Source organism: Poecilia mexicana, unplaced genomic scaffold (genome assembly GCF_051168715.1).
Source record: "Poecilia mexicana isolate PSO_F unplaced genomic scaffold, ASM5116871v1 scaffold_19, whole genome shotgun sequence".
Taxonomy (NCBI): Eukaryota; Metazoa; Chordata; class Actinopteri; order Cyprinodontiformes; family Poeciliidae; genus Poecilia; species Poecilia mexicana.
This window is the reverse complement of record NW_028263388.1, coordinates 4,588,003-4,600,345: the sequence shown is the minus strand read 5'-3', so window position 1 is coordinate 4,600,345 and position 12,343 is coordinate 4,588,003. Positions and strand designations below refer to the sequence as shown.

Sequence of the window (12,343 nt, the reverse complement as noted above, 5' to 3'; positions counted from 1 at the left end):
AGGTGTACCTTATTAATTAGGAAAGCAAAGTCAGACTATTTCCTTGCTGAGATGACAAAAAATTTAAATGATCCGAAGAAATTTTGGAAAACAGTGAAATCAGCTACTGAGCAGGCGCCGCTGAGTGACTTTCCGAATTTTATTTGGAATAAAAGTAAAATGCTGTCTGATAAATTAGAAATTTTAAATTATTTTAATGACCATTTTATTTCTGTTGGTTCTCTATTTGACGATTTAATTTCTTCTGGCCAAAATACTGATGAGCAGTTTCTAAATAATGATTGTAACTTCACCACTTTTGATTTTTTCCCCTATTTGTACAGCTGAGGTTCTCAGAGAATTGAAAAATATAGACACCAAAAAATCGGCAGGGCCTGATAACTTGGATCCTTTTTTTCTAAAATTAGCTGCGGAGTTTATAGCAGAGCCATTGTCTCATATTTTTAATCTAAGTTTAAGTTCTAATAAAATTCCTAGTGTCTGGAAATCAGCATTTGTTTTACCTCTATTTAAAAGTGGAGAAGCATCACAGGTAAACAATTACAGACCAATTTCTAAACTATGTATCCTAGCAAAAATTTTTGAAAAATTAGTGGCAGATCAATTGAAAAATTTTTTAGATTCTAATTGTGTCTTACAAAATGTACAGTCCGGTTTTAGGAAAAAACATAGTACTGTTACTGCCACCTTAAAGGTTATTAATGATCTTATTCAGGCTCTTGATAACAAAAAGCATTGTGTTGCTCTGTTTATTGATTTATCAAAGGCATTTGACACAGTAAATCACACTCGTTTAATTGATATTTCACACAGGATTGGGCTCTCACATCGAGCTACCCTGTGGATAGCCGATTACCTGTCAAACAGAACCCAGAGAGTTCAACTGGCTGGCTTCACTTCCTCTATTCGTACGATTTTAAATGGTGTCCCACAGGGCTCAGTTCTTGGACCACTTTTATTTTCTATTTATATAAATAACTTGTGTGAAAATCTGTCAAATGCTTTTTATCATTTCTATGCAGATGATTTAGTGATTTACTGCTATTCTTCATCACTTGTACAGGCAATTCAGTATCTGCAGCTTGCTTTTAATGTAGTTCAAACCCGCTTACAAACTCTGAAATTAGTTCTAAATGTGGATAAGACGAAGGCAATGGCTTTTTCAAACTCTAGAAAACTACCAGACATCCCTCTACTGCTTACCACTGCTGTAGGGACACAAATTGAGTTTGTCAGTACTTATAAGTATTTGGGCTTCATTTTAGATAAAGAACTTTCTTTTAAAAATCACATAGCAAATTTGCTACGAACACTGAAAATGAAGATTGGGTTTTATTACCGAAATGGTTCTTGTTTTTCACTTAAAGCTAGAAGTAAATTGGTAGCTGCAACATTCCTGCCACTTCTGGATTATGGTGATGTTTTATATATGAATGCTTCGACTAAATGCCTTCAGTCATTAAATACTGTTTATCATTGTGCTTTGAGGTTTGTAACTGGTAGCAGACGTTTCATACATCATTGTAAGCTGTATGCAGAAGCTGAATGGCCTCCTTTAAGCGTACGGAGAAACAATCACTTGATGATCCTGATCTATAAATCTCTACTCGGATTGGCTCCAGCATATTTAAACTCTCTTTTACATAGATCTGTTAGTTCCCATTCTTTACGTTCCAACAACATTTTTCTTTTGCATGTTCCACACTGCCGAACTGAAAAAGGAAAGCAAGCTTTCAGTGTGATGGCTCCTTCAGCCTGGAATCAGCTTCAGTCTGAAATCAAGATGTCAGAATTGATTTCACTGAATTTATTTCGAGCGATTCTTAAAAACAGGCAACGAGAATCTTTTAAACAGTGTCACTGTTTTTAAATTGTTTTATTCTGTTTTATAATTGTGTATATGTATTAATCAATTTTGTTTTGTAACCAGGTTGCTATGTACTGCAGACTTCTGCCCAGGTCCCCCTTGAAAATGAGATCTAGATCTCAATGGGGTTTACCTGGTTAAATAAAGGAATAAAAAAAAATAATAATAAAAAATAAAAATATATATATATAATTTTAAAAATAACCAAACTGAATATTTGGTTATTTTTTTAAGCCCCTCTGTCATTTGACAGGTTATAATTAACACCTTTGACTGGTTCACATGGAGACATGACAGACTTTACGCAAAGAGTTCATCGCAGAGGCATCTAAAATCAGTCAATAAAAAAATCCTTTCTGAATATCATCTCATGGACACTGAACTAAATGCGTCTTTCTGACCAGGAGCTGACAGCGTGTTGAAGAGTGATGGACAGGACACCTTGGTTAGGAAGCTCATTGCAAACCTTTAGTTGAAATGGTGCCTTTAACTCCAGTCTCCAGTACAGAACAGAGAAAACTAAAGACAATGTTGTTTTAATCCATTTATAGTCTAAACAGAGGAGCCAGCAGTTTATTTTGAGGAAATAAGTAAAGGTGCAGAAGTTAATTAGATCCATGCGCAGTCCGCTGCACAACCAATGCGGACGTAGCTCTGCCGCTGCGAAGGATTAAACTTAACTCACCCTGCAGTTTTAACAAATGGAGGTGAAGATGTTACGCTCCCGCACCCAGAAGGAGAGCGATGCTAAGAAGGAGCGTGGCAGACGTTGAAAATAGTGTAGAATTAGAAAACCACCCATGGAGTAATCAGAAGTAGAGCTACAACAGATAGATTCTCACTTGTACTGAAGTGATTAACAATAAAAATAAAAACAAAACTCCATCACCTATAATTCCTTTCATCTCACTTTTTCTTTCTTTATTTTTTTAATATCCATTATTTATTAGGAAAAACCAAAGTAGAAAGACTGAAGCCGGTGCTGGTAATTTGAAACCTATTCACCTCTTTTATGATGAAGTTTATAGTGAAAAATGAACAACCCTGGGGGGTGGAATAGGCCTTTCCCTGAAGAAAACACTGTCAGCATACAGAACCTCCACATTTTGTTTTTAAATTTGTTTAAAAACAAAGCAATTTGTTTTGTTGTTAAAAATTGAAAACATTTTTAAATATTACTTTGAAAGGCAATATTTTAGCTGTGCTTCCTTTCTACCAAACCTGTTTACTAATTCAAATGTCTGCATATATATATATATATATATATATATATATATATATATATATATATATATATATATATATATATATATTTGCAATTGATTCTTTTCACTCTTTCCCCTGAGTGTGGTTTAAAAGGTTTTATGTGGTGAATTTCAGCCTCTTTCAGTCCTCTAAATACTGCACTCGTGCTTTTTTCTCTTTTGTTGTGTATTTCTTTATGCAACCGTGTGTATTTGTGTCTTCTCTCCTTCGAGAGAAGACATGTATATATATTTCAGTTTAGCCATTTATTTTTGATGGATGAGCCTTTATGATTGATAATATATAACTGTACATTGAACATATTGGTTTGGATTTTATTGAGTTGTAACCTGGGGATTTCCTCAGCTATGCACCACGTCTGGAGAGACATAGAGGAAATTAGGGATTGAAAACTGCACACACCTGCTCCTTCATTTAGCAATCAGTAGTCATATAAATTTGAACTTCTATGCAACGATGGGGCAGCTGACTCCTTCCATATAATAAATATATATTTAGCCATGTAGTACGGAGCCCTCCAGGGGACATGGGGATTTTTTTTTCTTTTGCGTTCCCTCTCAATAATGTACTGATCAGTTCATGCGGCATAATTGAATACTGTAAGCCTTTTTTAAGGTGACCGCCGTACTTTCTGCTTTAATACAAGGTTATGTAAGGTTTTTCCATGAATGTTAATATCTCGTGAAATATCAGACGTTTTATATCTTTTTTCTTTAGTATAGAAAGGCACAACAAACCTATGATATAAACAGAAACTTTCCGTTAGTAGGAAAGAAATAAAAATACATCCAAACTATTTGTACAATTTCTGAGTTACTATCGCGGGGTAATCAGTCATCTGATTGTGTCTCCATTGTGTTCGTAGTCTGAATGGTTTAAAGGGCTGCTTTCAGTGCCGTTCCATCTTAGCCTTAAGAGACAAACATGCAGTAAATCGATGTTCAATCAGTTTTTTACACCAAAGCGTTAATAATAATAAACACGTTTTATTATTATGAAACACAGCAAACTAATGGTGGTAGAGGGCCGCACTGGGTTAACTCGGGGAATCTCATCTGTCTGTGTATCAATCAACTCCAAACCTCTTCTTTGTTCTGTCACAATTATCGATTTATTTAATTTTGATTATCATGCTCCAAACTTTGCGAGGACTGACCACCCGATCACTCGCTTCCTCATACACACAAAGTTAACACACTAGTAATCCTCCCATTCACTTCATGACAGTCACGCCCACATCGACACGCCCACCACCCAGGTGTCAAAGCCGCTGCTTCCCCAGCTAGCATTGAATGTTTGGAGCATGTCCGCTAAACGTTGTCTTGAACATCCGCCGAACGTCCGGTGATTACGTTTGATCGACGTCCAAATGAAACTCCAAAGGACGTCCGCGGGACGTTCACCGGACTCAAAATCGACCACCATTAGACTTTCGGTGGACTTTCAATTGAACGTCCGCTGATTACTTTCAGCGGACGTTCGCATTTTTTTCAAAAATCAAAAGCTATATAATGGTTATGCTAGGTCCGTGGAAATGCTAACATAGCAGCAATTTTATTGGAATGCAAGGTATACTGTTATCACTACGTGTTAGATACTCTGTATGTTAACGTAGGTCAACAGCAAGCCAAACTCAATTTCATGAGCCAGGAAGCTGAGCGTCTTGCTCCTTTAATACGTTTTCTTGACACAACTTGAGCAGTAGTGTAGAAAGCTCAATGAAAAGTTGAGTGAAACTACAAGAAACAGAAAAACAAACATACATCAGCTCTGAATACAAAGAATAAACCTCTTGTGTCTGAACAGAATTAACCTGAGCTTCAGTTAAAAAGCAGTTATGTAGCAATTGTTGCTATGTAAATAAAAACTCAGAATATGGCTTTTCTAGAACAAAAACACATTTAAAAAACAATCTCAAAATAAACCAACAAAACAGACAACACCAAAACAGAAGATTGACTCACAGCCATTGCTTTCGGAGGTGCAAGCAAAGATTGACAACAGAGGAGGTGCAGTTCACACATTAACAGGCAGGCTCTCTCTCTACCAACAGGTATTCCAAAACTGCAACAGCCTCTGCTACCCACAATGCACTGTTCTCTAAAAATTCTCCTCCAAAATAAAACAGAGAAATCAATAGAACTTTCTTAAAACTAATCAAAACATCCAGCCTGGGCAGAACACTCCCCGCCTGGCATTACTAATGCCACTACTTTTTATCAGTCATTTCAGTCTCTAAAAGCATAACAACATCTGAGATGGGACGCAAATAAGTCTTAGAGACGCCCTGAGATGATGTCCTCACTTCCACCTTTCTGACTTTTCCGTCATTGCTTGGAAAGGTGGTTGTGATGATGGCCATTGTCCATTCGTTCCTGTGTGCTTGATTTTGCTTCAACAACACAATGTCACCTGGCTGTAGGTCGCGGCGCAATCTATGCCACTTGCGTCTTGATTGGAGGGTGTTGAGATATTCATTCCTCCAGCGACTCCAAAATTCATTGGCAAGTGCTTGCACTTGCTTCCACTGGCTTTTGAGCATGTCTTTTCCACAAAAATCTCCTGGTGGAGAAGGAACGTGCTGCTTCTGGGTCAGTATCATTGCAGGACATAGTAGGAATGGTGAGGAAGGATCCATTGAGATAGGAACTAAGGGCCTTGCATTGACTATAGATGACACTTCGGCCATTAGGGTACAAAGCACTTCGTGTGTCAGATGGGTGTGTTTGTTCAGCAGGAGCATAGAATCCAGTATTCTGCGAGTTACCCCGATCATCCTTTCCCAGACGCCACCCATGTGGGAGGCATGTGGAGGATTGAACTCCCATGTGCAACCATTAGCGTGAAGATAGTTGACAATGTTGGGAGGGTTTTCACTCGATTGCGTCATACCAAGCTCCACACTTGCTACAATGAAGTTGGTGCCTCTATCTGATCGCATTTGTTTTGCAGGACCTCGTATTGCAAAGAATCTGCGTATTGCATTTATGCAGCTGCAAGTGTCCATAGATTCAATGACTTCAATATGTACACCTCTTGTGGTCATACATGTAAAAAGTATTGCCCACCTCTTACTTTGTGCTGCTCCACCTCGTGTGCGTCGAGTGACCACTGACCAGGGACCAAATACATCCAACCCAACATATGAAAATGGAGGGCCAGTGTTGAATCTCTCAGGTGGAAGATCTGCCATCTTTTGAGTCTCTAGTTTTCCCCTGAGTTTCTTGCACGTTATGCAATGGTGGATAACAGACGAAACCAGTCTTTTGCATCCTACAATCCACAGACCGGCCTGCCTAACCGCATTTTCTGTGAACTGCCTTCCTTGATGCACAACCATGGCATGATAGTGCAGGACAAGCAACTTTGACACATAATGTTTGCTTGGGAGAATGATTGGATTCTTGAATGCTTTATCTAATGAAGCATGTTTGAGGCGACCCCCAACTTTTATGAGGCCTTCATCCATATAGGGGTCGAGAGTTACGATGGAGCTTGAGCTGTGGACAGTTTGATTGTCTTGGAGAGAAATGTATTCGTCAGGAAAAGCATCCTTCTGAACAGACTGGAGAATGAGATTACTGGCAGCATCCAGCTCCTTTGGAGAGTGCGGCTGTCTACATTCATGCCAGCCTCTGCATGAAGGGTTTAATGTGTTGCTTGATGAGTGAGAACGAGCTTGGTGGATTAAGAAGGCAATGGCACGTACCAGTGATTTCCATTTTGAGAAACGTTGGAAGCGTTCTGGTGTGAGTCCATTCTCTTGAACCTGCGTGGTGAAGGTAGTAACTCGGCGGATTTCAGCATCCACTTCAGGTTCGATCAACTCGAACGACTCTTGTGTTTCTGGTTCAGGTAGTTTGTAAAGGAAGTCTGGTCCTTTAAACCACATTGTATCCATGAGCTGGCGTGCAGGTATTGACCTTGTAGCTAGATCAGCTGGGTTTTGCTCTGATGTGACATAATGCCACTGCTCAGGGGATGTAGACTGGCGTATTCTGTGAACTCGATTATGTACGTAGACATAAAAGCGCTTTGTATCGTTGCACACATACCCAAGAACCACCTTGCTGTCACAGTAGAATTTAACAGCGTTTGGTTTGTGGTCAAGTTCTTCCAGAATGAGCTCTGCTATCTCCACTCCTAGAACTGCTCCACAGAGTTCCAGGCGAGGTATAGTAGGTTCTGGTTGTGGTGAAAGTTTTGCTTTTCCAAGCACAAATCCAACTTCACACTGTCCTTCTGCATTGACTGTTTTCAAGTATGCTACTGCTGCAATAGCCCAACTTGAAGCGTCACAAAAAACACACAATTCAGTGTAAGTGGACTTGGAAAAGGAGGCTGGAACGTAGCAGCGTGGCACTCTGAGGCTGCTCAGATCTTGGAGGGATAATTTCCAACTTTCCCATGTGTCCATTTTATCTGCAGGGAGAGGAGCGTCCCAGTTTTCAACTCCATTTGACAGTTCACGTAGCAAAAGTCTGCCTTTTATTGTGACTGGAGATGCAAGTCCCAAGGGGTCAAAGATACTGTTAATTACTGAGAGAACCCCGCGGCGGGTGTAGGGTTTGTCATTAACAGCTACCTTGAATGTGAATGAGTCAGTGTTTATGTTCCAGCACATTCCTAGACTTCTCTGATCTGGTAAAAGGTCATCACCGAGACTCAAGTCTTTGATGCCAGAGGCCAGATCTTCTGGCTTGAAGGCTTGCATCACAGAGACACTGTTTGAGGCAATTTTGTGAAGCTTCAGGTTGGACTCAGCCAAGGATTCACATGTTCGCTTGAGCAGATCGATGGCTGCTGATTCAGTGGGAAGCGAAATCAGTCCATCATCCACGTAGAAGTGTCTCTCGACAAAGTGTCTCGTATCTGTTCCAAACTTTGTCTCGCCTTTCTGAATGGCTCTTCGTAGGCAATAGATGGCTACTGCCGGTGACGGGCTGTTACCAAAAACATGCACCCGCATACGGTACTCCTGGACCTCCTTTGTCAAGTCATTGTCCTTATGCCACAAAAATCTCAAATAATCTCTGTGGTCTGGTGAGACTAGAAATCCGTAAAACATCTGCTGGATGTCAGCAGTGACTGCAATGAGCTCTTTCCTAAACCGAATCAGCACACCAAGGAGGGTATTGTTGAGATCTGGGCCCGTTAGCAGTACAGAGTTGAGTGACACACCACACTGCTCTGCACTAGAGTCGAAAACTACCCGTATCTGACCGGGCTTCTGGGGATGGTAGACTCCGAAAATGGGCAGGTACCAGCAATCAGTGTTGTCGACAGTGGGTGGAGCGATCTCTGCATGATGGTTCTTGAACAGCTTGTCCATAAACTCTGAGAACTGTTCTTTCATTTGGGGTTTGTTGTTTAGGTTGCGTCTCAGTGAGCTGAGTCTAGACAGTGCTTGATCTCTGTTATTTGGACGTGGCAAGCGAGGGGACTTGAACGGTAAAGGAGAAACCCAGTTGTTGTTTTCATCCTGATGAACTTCCTTTTCCATTATCTTTAGAAACGTCTCATCCTCAAAGGACAGGGCACGCTGGTTGTCATTCTCTGTGCGCTCAAAAACCTTTTCTCCAAGCTTTTCTTCTGCTGCATGAAGTTTTGAGCTGTGTTTAATGGAGTTATTCTTGTGCTCCCCGCCGTAGCATGGTTTTTCTTTAAGGCTGATGCTGTTAGGACAAGGAGTGAAGAGAGATGGACGTCCATTGGAGAGAATGTGCGTCTTGTAGACGTTGACAGTTGGCTTATGAGCGTTGAGGCATACTTCCCCAACAATTACCCAACCCAGATCCAGGCACTGGGCAAAGGGAGCGCAGGGGGGTCCATTTACTTGTTTTCGCACTTTGTGGACTTGTATGATGTCTCTGCCGAGTAAAACTGCTATCTCAGCATCTGGATCATACTTTGGTATGAGAGGAGCGAGGTGTTTCAAATGAGCATGGGCCAGAGCAACTTCAGGCGTAGGTATTTCATCTCTATTAAACACTATCTCATCGCATTCAATGAGAGGAGGGAGGTCTAGACATGGACCTCCACCTACTGGCTCTATTTGGAACCCGACTGCTTTCCTGCCACACATTTCAGTTAGACCAGCACATGTTCTCAAGTGGTATGTCAGATGACTTCCCTGGATGCCAAATAGCTCAAAGAATTCGGGACGAGCCAGTGAGCAATTGCTCTGATCGTCAAGGATCACATACATCTTGACGGAGCGTTCTGGTTGACCTTTAGGGAAAACTCGAACTAGGCATACCTTAGAGCAAGAACGTGGGGGACAGCCTTTACCGCAGATCTCAGTGCACCGTGACGTTACCTCAGGTGGCGTGTTGTCTTGGAGCTGAGGCTCTGGTTCAGGTGTGCTTTCTGGCCGGGGTTGTTGAATCACATCAGGGTGCATGGCAGAGCAATGTTTTTCACTTTGGCACTCCTCACAACTGACATTCATATCACAGTCCTTTATTGTGTGCGTAGGAGAACAACAACGAAAACACCGTCTGTGTTCTTTGAGTATGTTTCGTCTTTCTTGAATTGGCTTGATCCGGAAAGCTCTGCATTTTGCTAGTGGATGTGATTTCCTGTGGACTGGGCAGTAACGAGTTAGATCCTCCTCTTTCGTACTAGGAAGAGTGGTTGTACTGACCTCTGTTCTGTTTACAGTTAGAGGAGGTTTGTAGCCAGTTTGTTTAAATGATGGTCTCTCACCTCTGTTGAAAGGTTGGTTGCTGCATGTCACAAAACTTGGATCATTTCTCGCTTTTGCCTCCTCTTGGACAAACTTCACAAAATATGAGAAGGGAGGGAATGTTACTTGATATTTTTGTTTGTATTTTGAACCTGCGTGAAGCCATTTATCTTGCAAACTTGGAGGTAGCCTTTCCGCTATGGGCTTAACACCTCGTGGTGTGTCGAGGTAAGCGAGGCCTGGGAGATAAGATTCATTTTTCGCAACCTCCAGCTCTAGGAGCAAATCTCCTAGTTCCCTGAGTTTTACATTGTCTCTATTTGTAAGGCGAGGGAAACTGTCTAGTTTTTTAAACAAAGCATTTTCTACTACTTCTGGTGTAGCGTAACATTCTTCTAACCTGTCCCATGCTAAATGAAGGGCAGCTTTGGGGTTAGTGGCATAAACAGCTCTGATTCTCCTGACATGCTCTGAGGACTCTTTACCGAGCCATTTCACTAGGAGATCCAACTCTTGACTATATGTGAGGTCTATGTCTTCAGTTGCATTCGAAAATGATGACTTCCATGCCCTGAAATTTTCAGGGGTGTCGTCGAACTTGAAGAGCCCTGTTGTGATTAACTCTCTACGTGCAAGGAACTTAGCAAAGTCAGTCATAGGTGGGTAATTGTGGTGGGGATCATGGTAACTGTTGGGCCTGACATAGTCTCTTGGTGTGTCAAAAGGTTCATCTTTTCCATACATTTTCATGAGCACCGGTGAAGAGGGAGTTTGACCAGATCTCCTTGGGTCGAATGATGATGCTTTCAATGCTGGTTCGACCTGAGGCATTTCTTCTTTAGACGAATGTGACCTTAGATGGGCTTGGTGTTGCACATACTCCACGGTTCGTTGTCTGACGACTTGTGGTTGGACTGCACTCTTTACACTGTCTTCTTTGTCTTGTTCAGCAGCTGCGGCAGCTTCTAGAACCTCTGCTCTCGCCGTAGCAGCTGCGGCTTCCTTTTCTATCTCCAGCATCTTAAAATCCAGCTCTAGATTTGCTTGTTGCTTTTTAATTTCCAATTGTTTTTTACTGTAGGAAGCTTTAGCATTTGTAGCTTCAGCAGAGGCTCGTGCAAAGATGGCTGCTTCAAATACACTGGACTTAGAGGACAACTTGTAGGATGAATGCTTAGAGCTAGAGTGTTTGGATCTCAAGCTAGCTTTAGATGATGCTTTAGTTTCTGAGTTAGCCATTTCTTCTGCCTTTTCCTCATGAGAGTTGTCCATCTCTGTGTCATGAGTTTTATCTTCCACCAACTGCTGACAATGGCTTTTCACTATACTGTTATCACTACGTGTTAGATACTCTGTATGTTAACGTAGGTCAACAGCAAGCCAAACTCAATTTCATGAGCCAGGAAGCTGAGCGTCTTGCTCCTTTAATACGTTTTCTTGACACAACTTGAGCAGTAGTGTAGAAAGCTCAATGAAAAGTTGAGTGAAACTACAAGAAACAGAAAAACAAACATACATCAGCTCTGAATACAAAGAATAAACCTCTTGTGTCTGAACAGAATTAACCTGAGCTTCAGTTAAAAAGCAGTTATGTAGCAATTGTTGCTATGTAAATAAAAACTCAGAATATGGCTTTTCTAGAACAAAAACACATTTAAAAAACAATCTCAAAATAAACCAACAAAACAGACAACACCAAAACAGAAGATTGACTCACAGCCATTGCTTTCGGAGGTGCAAGCAAAGATTGACAACAGAGGAGGTGCAGTTCACACATTAACAGGCAGGCTCTCTCTCTACCAACAGGTATTCCAAAACTGCAACAGCCTCTGCTACCCACAATGCACTGTTCTCTAAAAATTCTCCTCCAAAATAAAACAGAGAAATCAATAGAACTTTCTTAAAACTAATCAAAACATCCAGCCTGGGCAGAACACAAGGTTTTCATGAGGAACAGTTGTCTTCCATTACCATGTGATATTAATCCAATGTTTTAACAAATTGTAGAAAAAGAAAGCTGGCCCCACACTTACTGTTTTCACATGGACCGGTTCTCTTCTGCTTCCAAGACATATTAATCTAATGTAATAAATTGTAAAATCGATGACAACCACTTAAAAACACTTGGCAAAGAATTTATTAATTTTATAGTATTAACATTAAAGACTACCCACAACAAAATATGATAATCACATTTATTTATACATATGTACCAAAAAGACATGAAACCTTCTTAGAACAAAGTAAAACAGCACAGTATACATTTTAATACAATGGGTTTTTAGAAAAGACATTCACAATAACAAAAAAAATCAAAGCAAAGTCAGCAAAGTAACCCGGTGCTTAAAAATATAATTTTAAAAGAAATATTTACACCAGAACTTATTTTATGAGCGATGACACATGCACAAAATAATAATAACAAAAAAACAAAACAAAACAAACAAACAAACAAACAAAAAAACAAACAAACCAGACAACCTTGAGCCTTAAAACGTTTGGTGTTCTGAATCAGATGCTTG

General features: G+C 40.5%; 1 long non-coding RNA gene across 1 annotated transcript; it reads left to right on the top strand.

The window, feature by feature from the left end:
• Positions 1-4,000: 4,000 nt before the first annotated feature.
• Positions 4,001-12,049, top strand: LOC148153576 (uncharacterized). The gene is made up of 2 exons (XR_015766381.1): positions 4,001-4,702; positions 11,762-12,049. It is a non-coding gene; the product is annotated as an uncharacterized LOC148153576 (long non-coding RNA).
• The last annotated feature ends 294 nt before the right edge of the window (positions 12,050-12,343 follow it).